Below are 15,601 nucleotides of genomic sequence, written 5' to 3'. Positions count from 1 at the left end.
AACTGGATACTGTCTCATACAAGTACATGGTACAGCAGGCACATATCAGGAGGAGGGAATGTTGGGTTTAATACATGGAAGTCTGCACATGAAATGGGAACCCTGCCAGCCGATCAGGACATGGCTTTGTTTCCAAATACCAGTAAGTCATTGAATAGCCAGTCTGTATCACTAGCTGTACAGACAAGGCATGCACTCCTATGGCAGACAGTCATTGGAGTACAATAGTCTGGGTGATCGCTGCGATCCTCATTGATCACACAATATCCATCCATCTCACACCAGCAAACTTCTAGCACACGCCTGGGTGGGCGTGTCATGGCAGGAGCCAAACACCCAACCAGCAACTAGCATTCTCCCAGCTCCCACGCCTCTCCCTCTTGACGTAGCCCACTGGGCGGGGTTATACAGACGCCGCATCTCCTCTCTTCACTGGCATCGAAGTCAGTTCGGAAGTTTTCCGGAAGTAGCCGAAGGTTGACGGGGCTCGCGACCGGATGGAACATTGAAAGCGACGGTCAGAAGAAGAGAGCGAGGAGGAGGGGGGCCGGAGCGGAGGGGGGATAAGTTGTGCTGGGGTGCCCGGAATAGGGCGAGTTGGTGACCCGGAGTGGCTATGAAAGGCCTGGGGTGGTGACCCGGAGTACACCGACCAGACATTCCTTCCTGTTCATGGCTTGTCCGGTACAGACCGAGAGGGTGACCCGACACACAGGTAGGTGACCCGGAATGGGTGAGGGTACATCTGTATTGTTGTATCCCATGACATGGAAACAATCTGTAAAGTCCTGAGCAGGACAGGATGAGGATCCCACATCTTCTACAAACTCCAGGAACTGTCACATCTCAGCATTGGTCTAAGTCAGGAGCAACCAATCAGCTTCTAGCTTCTGCCTGTGTAGTTAAGCTTTGCAAATGAAAGCTAGAAGCTGATTGGTTGCAGTGCACAGCTGCTCATAGAGGGCTAGAAATTCAGCAGGGAACGGCCAAGATTTGATCCATCCGTGGCTGTCAGATGCGACTGTAGGAGAACTTTTGTTGCAGCCACTCATCAGGGACCCCCTTATCAGAATACAGCATGGAGGATTCCTTCATCCACCTCACTACTAGTTATTAATAAAGGCAATAACAAACCTGTCATACTTATGTGACCTGTACAGCCCCAATACTTCCGTTCTCTGGTCCCCCACCAATGCTCCTTCCAACTGCTTGCTGTGTGGGCACCCAGGCAGGCTCACTCCCAAGCCACTGCTCTGCATGTCCATCTGCCCCTCTTGCTACTTATTGGCTCACTGGCTGTGATTGACAGCCAATGGTTCCCACTGCTAACTCTGCCAATGAAGAGGGATAGTCCCCAGAGAGCAGAGGCTCTCATGCATATCGCTGGATTGCGATGGGGCGGCACAGAGGGTTTTTTATTTTTTTAACCCTAAATCAGAGGTCCACTCTTAAAAAAAAAAAAAAAAAAAAAAAAATTGAAGAAAATATACATATATAAAATATATATATATATATAAATTTCTTGCCAGAAATGACTGTTGCTAGGCAGATCATCCTAATCTGCCACTTGTGCATAACACAGCTGGCCATTCAAAAAGTGCAGCGTGACATGCGCAGTAGGAGACGGGCAGTGAAGCCACAAGGCTCCACTGCCTATTTCCCCGTAGTTCGAATAGGGGTGATCCAATGGACAGATTGGCCTCGGGCAGCCGACATCGCAGGCACCCTGGATAGGGAAGTGTGCTTATTAAAAGTCAGCAGCTACAGTGTTTGTAGCTGCTAACTTTTAAAAATGTTTGTTTTTTTTTTTTTCAGCTGGATTTCCACTTTAAGACCCCCCCTTCGCACTGGGGTGGTTTTCAGGTGCTTCAGCACTAGAAATAGCTTCTGCTAAGCATGTGAAAACCGCCTCCTATTCATTCCAGTGTGACTCTAAACACCTGGGCGGTGCGCTTGTGGTACACTTGCATAAGTCCTGCAAGCATCTTTGGGGTGGGTTGGGAGTCCTGTATTAAGCTCTTCCAAAATGCCCAACCCATTGAAATGAATGGGCAGCGCTTTAAAAGCGGTGCAAGATGGGAGTTTTTAAAACTTTTTATTTTTTGCGGGGGTTAAAACAGCCCCCCCCCCCCAGCGGCCAAAAAATGCAGCTAAAATGAGTGTCACTTTAGCTGTAATGGCAGGCGCTCTGTGTGAAAGGGTTCTAAAGTGTATGTAAACCCTCACATATACACGGTCAAGTGAACAGCCTCAGGTGATGTGCAAATCCTCCTACATAAGTTTTACATGTATATCTGCTGTCTTCAGCTTTATATATCCTTTAGAACATGCCTATTGTGTTAGGAGATTTTCTCTTCCTTTTCAGCACTGCAGTGAAGGCTGGGCATACAGCTAAGACAGCTGATTGGAGGAAAGGCACACACCCCCTCTCCTCATAGGTAGACTTTCATAGCTGTTTATTGAATAGTTATAATAGCATCCTCCGCAACACAAAACTCAGCCTGGTTTTATCTCAGTTGTCAGATAACTTGTCATAATTTATCAGGCTGATAACAGAAGAAGGAGCAGGAGAAAGACACAGGACATAGTGCTTTGAAGAGAGATAAGAAAACACTGCAGATATATGTACTTGGCTCAAATTTCATGACTAGGGTTTACATCCACTTTAATGCATAAAATGCCTTCTGCTTTTTGGAACTACTGTAACTTAAAGTGGATAAGAGGGAGATTCCTGAACTTTTTGAGCAGCGAGCATTACATGTTTTTATCATCTTGCCGCATGGAAAAGCGCGCACATCTGGATGCTGAATTTGGTTTGGCATTAACAGTGAATGGCACCACAAGCATTACATGCATTCACACACTCCTATAGTGGGAATGCAGCCTTAGTAAATTGTCTGTTCTGTTGCATTCTCTATTTATTTCTGACAGAGCACAGGGAAATCTCTCCAGGACAAGTGACTTTACCTGTAGATGGCTCAGTAATAGATCCGATTTTATTATATATTCACTGGTGGATTGCGCTCTGGCCTTTCCAATTGTTCTTGGGCTTTTATAAATGTTAAGTCTCCTGAAGCCCGGTCCTTATATGATCATTATTTAATCAAATTATTTAATCAAATGTTCAAACAGTTAATCAGACAGATTGCTTGTATTCATCTACATGGCCAGTAAAACTGGCCAGTAAAACTGATTCTGGGAATGTGCTTCTTTACACCAAAACCCTCACATCCAGTGTGCAGTTTACTTGTGTTTTATAACTTGTTTAACCTCCCTGGTGGTATTCCCAATGCGTGGCGGCAAATTCAAATTCATCAATTCACCTCCCTTTTGTGTGTGTGTGTGTGTGTGTGTGTGTGTGTGTGTGTGTGTGTGTGTGTGTGTAATTTTTTTTGTGCCTGGAAACTTGAGATTGTCCATGACAACCAAAAAGTGTCCCTTTAAGTCGAAAGTGGTTTTAGATCACTTGCAGAATTGAGCGATGGGGAATTGTGGGAAAATTTAATTTTTATTATTAATATATATAATTTTTTATTTTTTTTAATAATTATATTATTTGATATTGTGTTTCAAACTTTATCATACCCGGGATGTCTACTAGACTCTTGTTTGGACAGATTTAGGTGAGCTATTACTAAGAATTACAGGCACAATATAAAATGCCAAATTTCTATGCAAAACGATGTACCATTTTGAGACGCAAAAATCTGACTTAATCACACCGCTAGGCTGTTAAAGCACACTTGTCTATTTTTTAGGTGTTTCGTATTTAGTTATTTTTACATTTTTTTTTTGCTGAGTTGCATTTACTCACAGTTCATTTTGGTACATTTTATTTGTGAAAGTGCAGCTTACCTTTACCCTTCAAAGCTGCCCATCGGTGTGATTTGCACTGCCAGTTTTCATTGTGACTTCATTTAACAGAAGTCTATGCAAGTCTTCAGGTTGCTGCTACTCTTTTTACCTTTTTGGTTAGCAGCTTGGGATAGGATACAAGGCATTAATACACTGTATCATTTTACAATCTTATTCCGCTCTATAGTGCAAAGGTGTGCCTGACTGGATACATATTAAATGGATTGTTTTCCTAGTGCATCCAGAAAGTATTCAGTGCTTCACCTTTTTCACATTTTATGTTACAGCCTTATTCCAAAATTGATTTAAATTTATTTTCCTCAAAATTCTAAAAACAATACCCCCTTAATTACAATGTGAACAGTTTTGGAATCTTTGCAAATTTATAAAAAAAATATAAAAAATCCACGTACATAAGTATTTGCAGCCTTTTCTCAATACTTTGTTGAAGCACCTTTGGCACCAATTACAGCCTCACGTCTTTTGGGTATAATGCTACAAACTTGGCACACCTATTTGGCCAGTTTCTATCCTTTGCAGGACCTCAAGCTCCATCAGGTTGGATGGAGAGCATCAGTGCACAGCCATTTTTCAGATCTATCCATAGCTGTTCAAGTCTGGGCTCTGGCTGGGTCACTCAAGGACAGTCAGAGTTGTCCCATAGTCCCTCCTTTTATTATCTTGCCTGTGTGCTTAGGGTCGTTGTCCTGTTGGAAGATGAGCCTTTGTCCCAGTCTGAGGTCCAGAGCGCTCTGGAGCAGGTTTTCATCAAGGATGTCTCTGCGCATTGCTGCATTTTTTTTTCCTTGAGCCTGACTAGTCTCCCAGTTCCTGCCGCTAAAAAAACACCCCAGAAGCATGATGCTGCCACCACCATGCTTCACTGTAGGGGTGGTATTGGCTAGGTGATGAGCGGTGCCTGGTTTCCTCCAGACATGATGCTTGCAATTCAGGCCAAAGTGTTCAATCTTTGTTTCATCAGACCAGAGAACTTTGTTTCTCATGGTCTGAGAGTCCTTCAGGTGCCTTTTGGCAATCTCCAGATGGGCTGTCATGTGCCTTTTACTGAGTGGCTTATGTCTGGCCACTGTGCTATACAAGCATGATTGGTGGAGTGCTGCAGAGATGGTTGTTCTCTGGAGAACCTTCCAGAAGAACCGCTGGAGCTCCTATCAGAGTGACCATCGAGTTCTTGGTCATCTCCCTGACTAAGGCCCTTCTCCCCCGATCGCTCAGTTTGACAGGGCGGCCCACTCTAGTTAGAGTCCTGATGGTTCCAAACTTCTTCTATTTACGGATGATGGAAGCCACTGTGCTCATTGAGACCTTTAATGCTGCAGAAGGTTTTCTGTACCCTTCCCCGGATCTCTGCCTCGATGCAATCCTGTCTCAGATGTCTACAGACATTTCCTTTTGGCCTTCATGGCTTGGTTTGTGCTCCAACAGGCACAGGTAACTGTGGGCCTTTATATAGACAGATGTGTGACTTTCCAAATCATGTCCAATCAACTGAATTTACCAAAGGTGGACTCAAAGTTGTAAAAAATATCTCAAGGATGATCATTGGAAACGGGATGCACCTGAGCTCAATTTTGCGTGTCATGGCAAAGGCTGTGAATACTTATATACATGGGTTTTTGTTTGAAATCTTTGCAAATTTATTAAAAATAAACTTCTTTCAGGTTGTCATTATGGAGTATTGTTTTGTAGATTTTTGAGGGTGACAAATTTAATCCATTTTGGAAAGCTGTGAATGCTTTCCGGATGCACTGTAGCTGTAGTAACTCTTAGGGCTCCTTTATACTTGTTCCCAAACATGGCATTGAGCATGCGTGTGTTGTGTTTTTATTTTTTTTCCCTCTCTGGATGCCAACCAAAGCACCTGTTACTCAAACTGATTAACTTACAGTCCTGTTCACACTGCGTTTTGCTTTCATTTGATTCAAAAATTATACCTTATGCCGCTTTAGTGGTGCTTCAAAGCCTTCATAGAAGTGTATGACAAAGCTTGCTTGAAGCGCCTGAAGCTTTTGAGAGGCTTTTATTCAGCTTTAGCTGAAAAAATTGCAGGTATGAGATATCAACTCACATACAGGGCATCTGCCAAGCTTCAAAAAAGCACACTGCAGTGGTGGACACTTTTTAAAGTGAGTTGAAGTCGAAGCAAGTGTAAATGAGCCCTGAGGGCTTGTTTACTTTCCTCCAAAACATGGCTTCGGACACAATGTATTTAAAATTTTTCTCGTAATCTTGGCTTACAGTCCTGTTTACACTTTCATTTAAAAATGATGCCCCATGTCGTTTTTAGTGGCACTTCAAAGCCTCCATAGAAGTCCTATAACGAAGCTCGCTTGAAGCTTTTGGGTGGCTTGTAATCAGCTTTAACTTCGCTTTGGAGAAATTGCAGGTATGAGATATAATCGGGGCATCTACAAAGTTTCAAAACACATCAAAAAAGCATGTTAAAGCAGTAGTAAGTCGAAGGAAGTGTAAATGAGTTGTTCCAAAGTCTAAGGCAGGGTTCACTCTAGCTGTGTCTGCGGCTCACAGCACGGGGTCTGGTGAGTCTGTTCTCTATTTTGTACTCCTCCTCCACTCCAATGTTATCCCTTGTCAACCACTGCCATTTTCTGTGGGTTCTGATCTTTTGATTTCTTTGGCCAAGATGCTGAGTTCAAATCCTGTCTGTCAGTTTTTTTTTTTTTTTTTTTTTTTGAGTAAAGTTCCACTTTTTAACAGGGGAAGGGGTGTCATGTACCTGGCTGCGCTGGATGGCAGGGTTTATCTAGAACTCCTCCTAGTTTTGCAATTAAAAGCCCTACATCTAGTGTTGTGTATCTTAGTTGTACTGGGATCTGTAAGGAAGACCATGACTAAATCCTTCTAGTCTAGGGGTGGAATGTACGTGTTGCGTATGCACTGCTTTGATAAATATTTCAGACTCCATGTATCTCTAGTATTTACATATCCGTTATGTGACACAGTGCAAGCTCTGTCATCAGAAGACAGGCTGGATGTTGTTTTTCAGAGGTGCCTCTGATATCACCATGTTCATGGTATCTCTGTTATGGCTGTTTGGTGTAGAAGGACCTCATACATGCGTTGTGATTAGTGCTGACCATAGATGAAAGCAGTTTAGACTAATGAGATTAGGACTTGATCACCTCTGCCTACAAAATTACAAATGAGTATAAAGGAAACCTACAGATTTGCTGTAAATCTGTATTATCATTTTTTTTGTGCTTCAATGCCAGTCTGCACTAAAATCGTGATGTAAATGGCAGATGGCTGAGAAGTTTAATTGACTTTCTGATTAAATAATTTGGCAGGGAAAATAATGTAGAGACTATTTGGCTTAAAATTGCTTTGTTGCACTAAATGCATGGTAGTTATAATGCACAACACCAGGCAAAAATCAAACCATAGAACGTGTATCAATTACCTTACTGCTCAGTCTCCATTCTAAACACCTCTTCCTATCATCCTGCAGTGTAATGGATCAAAGTCAGTTTTCTCTATGAGCAAAGCTAAAGTCCTGCTTAAGATTGGTAAACCTCAGATTGATCCAGATTGATCCCTCAATGCTCCAAAAACTGGAGCTACTGCATAGATGGTTTTGTGGATTCCCTGCATGAAGATTATCTGGCTGTGTACTTGGTCTCCAGAGACAGTTTGGAAGAAAAGTTAATGGATTCCGATTACTGGAGATCAACTTTATGGAGAGCCAGTAGATGCTTATTACAGATGCTTTTTGTTACCTAGTAAGAAAGCTAAGGTTGCCATGGCAAAGTTTGCTGCTTCTGCATTTTGAAAGTGTTCATTTCATCCCCCACAGACCTCCACTGCAAAAACCAAGTCCTCCATTCTGTTATGTTGCAAGTCCTGGATGTCTAAGCCAGCCGTCTTTTAAGTCGTCCTTACAATGAAGGCATGCTCCCACTTTTGCAAGTGGCAGAGTCTTTATCGGTCTTTTTTTGCTGCTTGGACTTTGATCATATTGGATTTATGGGTCCAGAACATGGCGTCCCAGGTGTACAGGGTGGAGTTCCACACAACCCCCACCTCCTTGCATTGTGCCCTTAATTCTGCCCCCTCTCTGAAATTGCAGTGCCCTTTACTGTTGTAGCGACTTCCAGAGACGGGGCGGGCTAACATTTCACCTCAGGGTGCAGGTTGCTAGGCATGGTGGGTGGTGGTCAGTGTAGAAGAATGGCTTCCAGTCACTTTTATGCTCATAACAGACTTATCAAAAAGAGAGGGGTAGGGCACAGCATACTCTTAGGCCCCTTTCACACTGGGTCGGTGGGTTAGTCGTGGTAAAGCGGTGCTATTTGGCCGCTAGTGGGGCGCTTTTACACTCCTGCTAGTGGCCAAGAAATGGTTAAAACAAACGCAAAGCCAGCGCTATGCCGGCGGTATAGCCGCACTGCCACATTGATTTCAATGGGCAGGAGCGGTTTAGGAGTGGCACTCCTTCACCACTCCAAAGATGCTGGTTGCAGGAGTTTTTTAATATCCTGCAAACCCTTGTGCTTTCACACAGGAGCGGCTATTTACAGGCATTATTTTTAGTGCTGCAGCGCCTGTAAAGTGTCTCCGTGTGAAAGCAGCACACTCCTTAGACGAAAAAGGTAGACAGCAGTACAGAAAATGTCTTTAACTGCCGATCCTCTTTCTAAGACTTTTTCTAGCGAAAAAAAAAAAAAAAAAAAAATTACTTGGAACCCCCAAACATTATACATTTATTTTTTCTTAACACCCTAGAGAATAAAGTGGCGGCCGTCGCAATACTTTGTCAAACCGTATTTGTGCAGTGGTCTTGCAAGCACCTTTATTCCAAAAAACAAACAAAAAAAAACTTTATTTTTATATTGCGAAAGATAATGTTAAGCTGAGTAAATTGATAACCAACATGTCACGCTTCATAATTGCGCCCATGGAATGGCGACAAACTTTTACCCTTAATCTCCATAGGCGACGTTTAACCATACCCAGCAAGGAAGAGGATCCGATTGCCTCCTCCACTACGATGGCGTGCACCAGAGAGGTGAAGGCATTCTATGGATTATTCTGTCTTGAGGCTTCCCAGGATCTCCATTGTTCCCCGGTCTAAGGCAAAGTAACTCTGGTACTTCATTTCAAGTCTCCACCCTTTCCATCATGCCTCCAGGCAACAAATGGGCTCTCTGGCAGAGCCTCAAGCACGTTGTTCGTCATACATCCATACCAGGCCAAGGTCTAGGTGGGAAGACCCTAATCGCTTGACCTCCACAAATATTTATACTATTTCCCAGCATGCTCATTGCCAGAGAAACTTCTGATTGGCTGAGAGAAGTATGCATATTCATAACTTTCACTGCAGCTCAGTCTTTGATAATGCCCTGTAGATTGGCAAAGCATGTTGACGTTGACATATTTCCAGTGGCACTGACATCATTTCCCTGTTTCTGGAACGCGTGCCGTGAGCAGTATCCATCTCTAATCCCTTTACGTGCCTATTTTTATCAACCATTTTATAAGTACCCATTTGTATATGGAATAAATCTCTTTTCAAACGGTGCTTTTCACTATTAGTTGGATTTATTTTATTAACCTTCTTTTGGTGCCTGGTGATTTTGCTGAGAAATTCCAACAAGAAATCCTTTGATCTGATGTGCACAACACCACTCCTGAGCTTCTTTGGATACCATCACATAAGCCTAAAGTGACCCCCCCCCCAGACTGCAAAGCTGGGGTCATCGCCATTTGAGTTGGGAGACATGTGGGGGTGGCATGTCTGCACGTGAAAAGTCCTGGAGCGTCTGTGGTCCATTGCACTTCAAAAGGGGCCCCCCCCCATTGCGGATCAGAACATTCAGCATTTGGACTTTATTTACATGTTTATTGCTTTGTATATTCACATCTGCACTTATCCACACTTGGTTACACATGTTTATTAACATTTGTGGTGGCATGTGCGCCTAAGAAAGATGCCGCCTAATCATGATTTTTGAGAATACTAGATATGCTCTAGCTGCCAAGTACTGCCAGAATGCTTAGTGAACACTTGGGGCCCATTCAGGCTTGTTTCGGTGTGTTGCTGTATGCTTGCGAACTTGTGTTGCAATAAGGCAGCTACTTAATTTTAAAACAGGCTATGCATGCACTACATGGTGTACTTCTAATGAGCATGCACCCACTTTTTTTACTTTTCACTTCTGTGCATCAAGGAGCCATTCACAATGACTGGCACTGCAATGTGCCTTGCAAACAGGCTCTCGGTATTTCATATGATGGTTTTTCTATTTTGAGTATTATCTGTGGAATCTGTTTTTAAAGTTTGGCCCATTTCCAACCCATTAGCTGCTATTCACTGGTAGCACATATCAGGAATTTAAAGCTGGCTGGAAATGCAGATGGCAATATATATATTGGGTGAATCTGTATTTGAAAATGCAAGAAATGTAGAAATTGGACCCAATTTCAATCTCGGTTCAGAGTGGCAAATGTTAAAGTGATTGAAAATGATCACCTTGTAAAACAACCCATTTAGCTTAAAATTTAAAGGCAAAGTGTGTGCGTGTGTGTATATGTGTATGTATGTGTGTGGTGTTTGTTTGTTTTTATTTTTTTGTGATCACATTGCCTTTGTTCTCAGCTGCATGAGAGCTGGGGGAAGAGAATCAGTAAATTGATCTTCCCAGTGAATTGCTGTGTAGGAGTGGTTGTGTCTGATAATTGGAGGAGAGCACAGCATAACTAGAGAACTGACCATGCTGCATTCTCCTGCTTGGTCTGGGTAGTTTTTAATAGGAAAACGGAGGAACTGGCAGGAACACTAGGGATTTCACACCAAAGAAGCAACACAAAGAACAGGATAGTTTCATACAAGTACAGCAGGCACATATCAGGAATATGAAATGTTGTTTACATATTCTTTAAAGCAGGGGTGCCCAACCATTGTCCCACGGGCCACATGTGGTGTGGCCCACAACCTCCCTTCTCTGGGATGGCGGGTCAGCAAGCCCAGATCGCAGGTTCATGACCCACCATCCCCGCGCATCAGTGTGAAGAATGGAGCTGGTACTAGAGGATGCAGAGCCGATGCTTCCTGAATGAATAATTTGTATAGCGCTCAAAGCGAACTGAATCGCATCAAGGCACTGTGCTGAGCTTTGTTGTCCAGCTTCTAGAAGAGGAAGGTCTTGAGTTTTTTCCTGAAGACCTGGAGGTTTCCTTCCAAGCGGATGTTGGTTGGTAGAGCGTTCCATAGCCGGGGTCCTTGGACAGCGAATCTCCGTTCCCCCTTAGATTTGTACCGAGATTTGGGAACGAGGAGGAGGTTTTTGTTAGAGGATTGAAGATTGAGGTTGGGCGTGTAGTGTTTTCATTTCTCGAATAGGTATTGAGGAGCGTCTCCGTGCATGCATTTGTGGGTGAGGCAGAGGGTCTTGAACAATGATGACGAACCTTGGCACCCCAGATGTTTTGGAACTACATTTCCCATGATCCTCTGCCTCGTCCACAAATGCATGCACGGAGATGCTCCTCGATACCTATTCGAGAAATGAAAACCCTATTTCCCATGATGCTCATGCACTTTGCAATGTAGTTGAGCATCATGGGAAATGTAGTTCCAAAACATCTGGGGTGCCAAGGTTCGTCATCACTGGTCTAGAATGTGATCTGATTCTTTACGGTTAGCCAGTGTAGGTTCCTCAGGGAAGGGGAGATTGATTCCCAGGGTTTTTTCCCTGTTATCAGCCTTGCCGCTGTGTTTTTGATAAGTTGTAAGTGCGCAAGTTGATATTGGGGTAATCCTAAGTAAAGGGAGCTTCCTGTATATTGCCAGCTCCTGTCGCAGGCGGAGTGATACCAAATGTACTCTGCCTGTGACGGGAGCAATATAGGAAGCATCGGCTCTGCTCTCTACTATAGCCACATGCCGGCTCCTGTCACACTGATGCTCAGGGATGGTGGGTCAGGAACCAGCCAGCAGTACCAGCCCTGGAGGACAGCCACCAGCCATACCCACCTGGAGGACAGCAGCAGCCAGCAATACCTGCAGGAATCCTGAGGAAGAAGTGACAATTGAGGTCAGTTGAGGTTCAGGTAAACCGCAGTGCATCAGTGCGAAAGCAGCCTTAGGCCCCTTTCACATGATCGGTCAAAATGGATCCGCCTGTCTGTTTTTCAGGTGGATCCAATCAGACCCTCCATTCACCTCCTATAGAGCAGCAGATGTAAATGTACTTGTGCCCGTTTTTACACCCACCTTGCACCCGCCTATCTCCAATCTGATCAACTAAAAAAAAAAAAAAAAAAAAAAAGCCCACTTCATGTTTGGTTATTTAGCCTAGACTTGGAGGTGTGCCTCTGTGTAAATCCAGGAAGTGAACAGGAAGCAGCTTCAGCTGCCCACAGTAAAAAATGGATGCAGCCAGACTTGGGGGAGGGAGATTTCTGCAGCATATTTGGCAAGTACAGTGTGTGTGTGTGTGTGTGTGTGTATGTGTGTGTGTGTGTGTATATATATATATATATATATATATATATATATATATATATATATATATATATATATATATATAATTATAAAATTTTTTATTTTTTTTTGCAATGTGGTTGGCGGGAAGCTTCAGAATGGCCAAGATATTTATATTACAAAATAAGAGGAACTGCAGTCTGCTTACTTACCTTCACAGGCCTGCATGAAATTGGCCCAAAAGAGAAGTTAAGTTAGTGAATTTTAAACATGGAGAACACTACTTTTCCTGTGTGTGTCAATGCAACTGGAGACATTGGCTCTTATTTATTGTGAACTATACATTGCTGCATTGAAAATTCATAAAAGCTCTGCATACTCCATAGGATTGGTATCCTCTTGACTCCTTATGCATTATCAACAGTTGATTGAAACCTTCATCTGCGCCCTCCACTTGCTGTGGCCGCCCTATAGTACTTTTACTGCTACAAGGCTGGGCAGAATTGTGTGTGTGTGTGTGTGTATTTTGATTCTGCATTTTCACCTGCAGGGGGCGTGGGCAGGCTGCTTCTGCTGTGATAATCACAGCAGAAGCTACTTTACGAGCCTCCGTCTCTCATTGATCATTAGTAAGACACAAATTATTATTATTATTAGTATTATTATTACTACTACAGGAGCGATGGGGGGGAGATCCTGTTTCTTTGCAAAGCAGAGATTGTGATTGGTCTCTTGCCTTAGTTAAAGCAGCACACAGTAAACATCAAAACACTGACCAGGCATGGTTAACCCTTTGATCGCCCTAGATGTTTAACTCCTTCCCAGTCTGTTTCAGTACAGTGACGGTGCATTTTTTTATTTTTTAGCATGGATCACTGTATTCCTGTCGCTGGTTCCCAAGAAGTGTAAATTGGTGTCTGACAGTTTGCCACAATATTGCAGTGCTGCTGTAAGTCACTGATCCCTGCTATTACTAGTATAAATAAATAAAAATTGCATAAACATCCCAAAGTGTGTAGACGTTATAACGTTTGCGTAACCCAATCAATGTACGCTGCTTGGGAAAATATCTCTATCTATATCATTTTCATTCTCTATATCACCCACTGCCCAAATTTTGACATGTTTTAAAGCAAACAGTAAAACTTCTTCTTTTTATTTTATAGCACAAAAAATGTAAACACAGTGGTGATCCAATGGCACCAAAAGAAAGCTCTATTTGTTGGGGAAAAAAAATTACATCAATTTTATTTGGGTACTGAAATAAATGTGGGTGGTTTTTGGATTCCACCTGTTTGTTATAAATATGTATCAACTTGTCTATTCCTATAATTGGATGGTCTATAAAAACCCTGATAAGGTTAATGGTGATGGTACAACAACAATGCTATGAAAATAAACAAGCTGCTTAACCCTTTGCTGACCAGCCACCATCATTCTACGGCGGCAGGTTGTACGCTGTTGATGTCCGCAGCCCCCCGCCAATCACTCCAGAGAGCCAGAATCGAGATCTGTCAATGTAAACAGACAGACAAATCCCTGTTCTGTCAGGGGAGAGGAACGAGATCTGCTGTTCCTAGTGATCAGGAATCTTTCACTCCCCCTCAACATTTACACCGTAATCCATGCATTTTTATAGCACTGATTGCTATTTAAATTTTAGTGGTCCCAAAAAAGTGACCGATCTGTCTGCCGCAATGTCACAGTCCCGCAAAAAATTGCCATTAAGACAAAAAATATAACAAAAATGCTATAAATCTATCCCCTATTTTGTAGAAGCTATGACCATTGTGCAAACTAATCAATATACGCTGATTGTGATTCATTTTTTATTTTTTTTTCCAAAAATATGTATTGGCCTAAACTGATTTCTTTTTTTGCAAAAGAAAAACAAAACCGCAGAGGTGATTAAATGGCTCCAAAAGAAATCTCTATTTGTTGGGGGAAGGACACAAAGTTTGTTAGTTTCACGACCGCACAATTGTCAGTTAAAACGACGCAGTGCCTTATCACAAAAAATGGCCTGGTCAGGAAGTGGGGTAAATCCTTTCCGGGGCTTAAGTGGTTAAATAAGCAAGGGTCTCATTTATTTCCCAAGAAAGTAGAAATGTTAACATAAAACACTAAAAGGAAATATTAGCATATAAAACAAAAGAACATCAATAATACTTTTATGTAAGGTCCTCCTCTGTATTTGGTAGATTTCAGCAAGAGGGGCAAGAGGAGGTTACTCAAGCTGGCTAGTAGAGCTGCACAATTAATCATTAAATTGTGATCTCGATTCAACCCCCCTGACGATCTCTATTGCAGAGTTTGCCGTTTGTAGTGTCCATTAGGGGCAGCATTTGTCTATGTATCACCCCTATTTGATAGAGGTCAACCGATATTTGGCATTTTTTAATTAATCGGCATCGGGCGATTGTGCTGATAAAAAAAAAAAAAAAAAAAAAAAGCCGCTTTACATGTTCAGTGCGGACTTGCAAAAGACTTCTGTAATGGAAGTCAATGTAAGTTGCCTGAAGACATCAGTGAAGGACTTTCCTCCTCTCTGGGCAGGCTGCCAAGAAAAAGATCAAAGTGATACAATGTTTCCTCTTCAATGGGCTGAACTCCCTGTGTAGAAGTTCTCAGTTTAACCATTTAAAGACTAAATCTTTTCTGACACTTGCTTACAAGTAAAAATCCTGTATTTTCTGATAGAAAATCACTCAGAACCCCCAAAAATTATATATATATATATATATATATATATATATATATATATATATATATATATATATATATATATTATTAATAATAATATTATTATATTTTTTTTTTTTTAGCAGAGACCCTAGGGCAGTGATGGCGAACCTTGGCACTCCTGATGTTTTGAAACTACATTTCCCATGATGCTCCACTACACTGCAGAGTGCATGAGCATCATGGGAAATGTAGTTACAAAACATCTGGGGTGCCAAGGTTCGCCATCACTGCCCTCGGGAATAAAATAGCGGTTGTTGCAATATTTTATTTGACGCGGTATTTGCGGTCTTTCAAACGCAATTATTTTGGAAAAAAATACACACAGATTAAAAATAAATAAATAATAAAACAGTAAAGTTAGCCCTTTTTTTTTTTTTTTTTTTTTCGTACAAAAGTACCTCTTTTTGTGTATTTAATATATAGTTGTGTTTTTTATTTTATTTTTTTTGTTTTTTTTTTGTTTTGTTTTTTATCTAAATTATACATACAAGTGAACTGATTGGAGGTTTTTTTTTTTTAATAAATGTGTAAGAAATT

At 42.0% G+C, this 15,601-nt stretch overlaps 1 protein-coding gene across 1 annotated transcript in view; it reads left to right on the top strand.

Moving 5' to 3' along the window:
• Window positions 1-434: 434 nt before the first annotated feature.
• GMCL1 (germ cell-less 1, spermatogenesis associated) overlaps window positions 435-15,601 on the top strand; it is a 209,386-nt gene continuing 194,219 nt past the window's right edge. Inside the window, exon 1 of the mRNA XM_077469455.1 lies at window positions 435-715. The gene's annotated coding sequence lies outside the window, so the exon portion shown is untranslated. The remainder of the gene's footprint in view (window positions 716-15,601) is intronic.

The sequence above is a fragment of the Lithobates pipiens genome, unplaced genomic scaffold, assembly GCF_037356315.1.
Source record: "Lithobates pipiens isolate NorthernLeopardFrog02 unplaced genomic scaffold, aLitPip1_a1.2 Scaffold_8, whole genome shotgun sequence".
Lineage (NCBI taxonomy): Eukaryota > Metazoa > Chordata > Amphibia > Anura > Ranidae > Lithobates > Lithobates pipiens.
The sequence above is the reverse complement of the archived record's forward strand: the minus strand, read 5'-3'. Positions and strand labels throughout refer to the sequence as shown.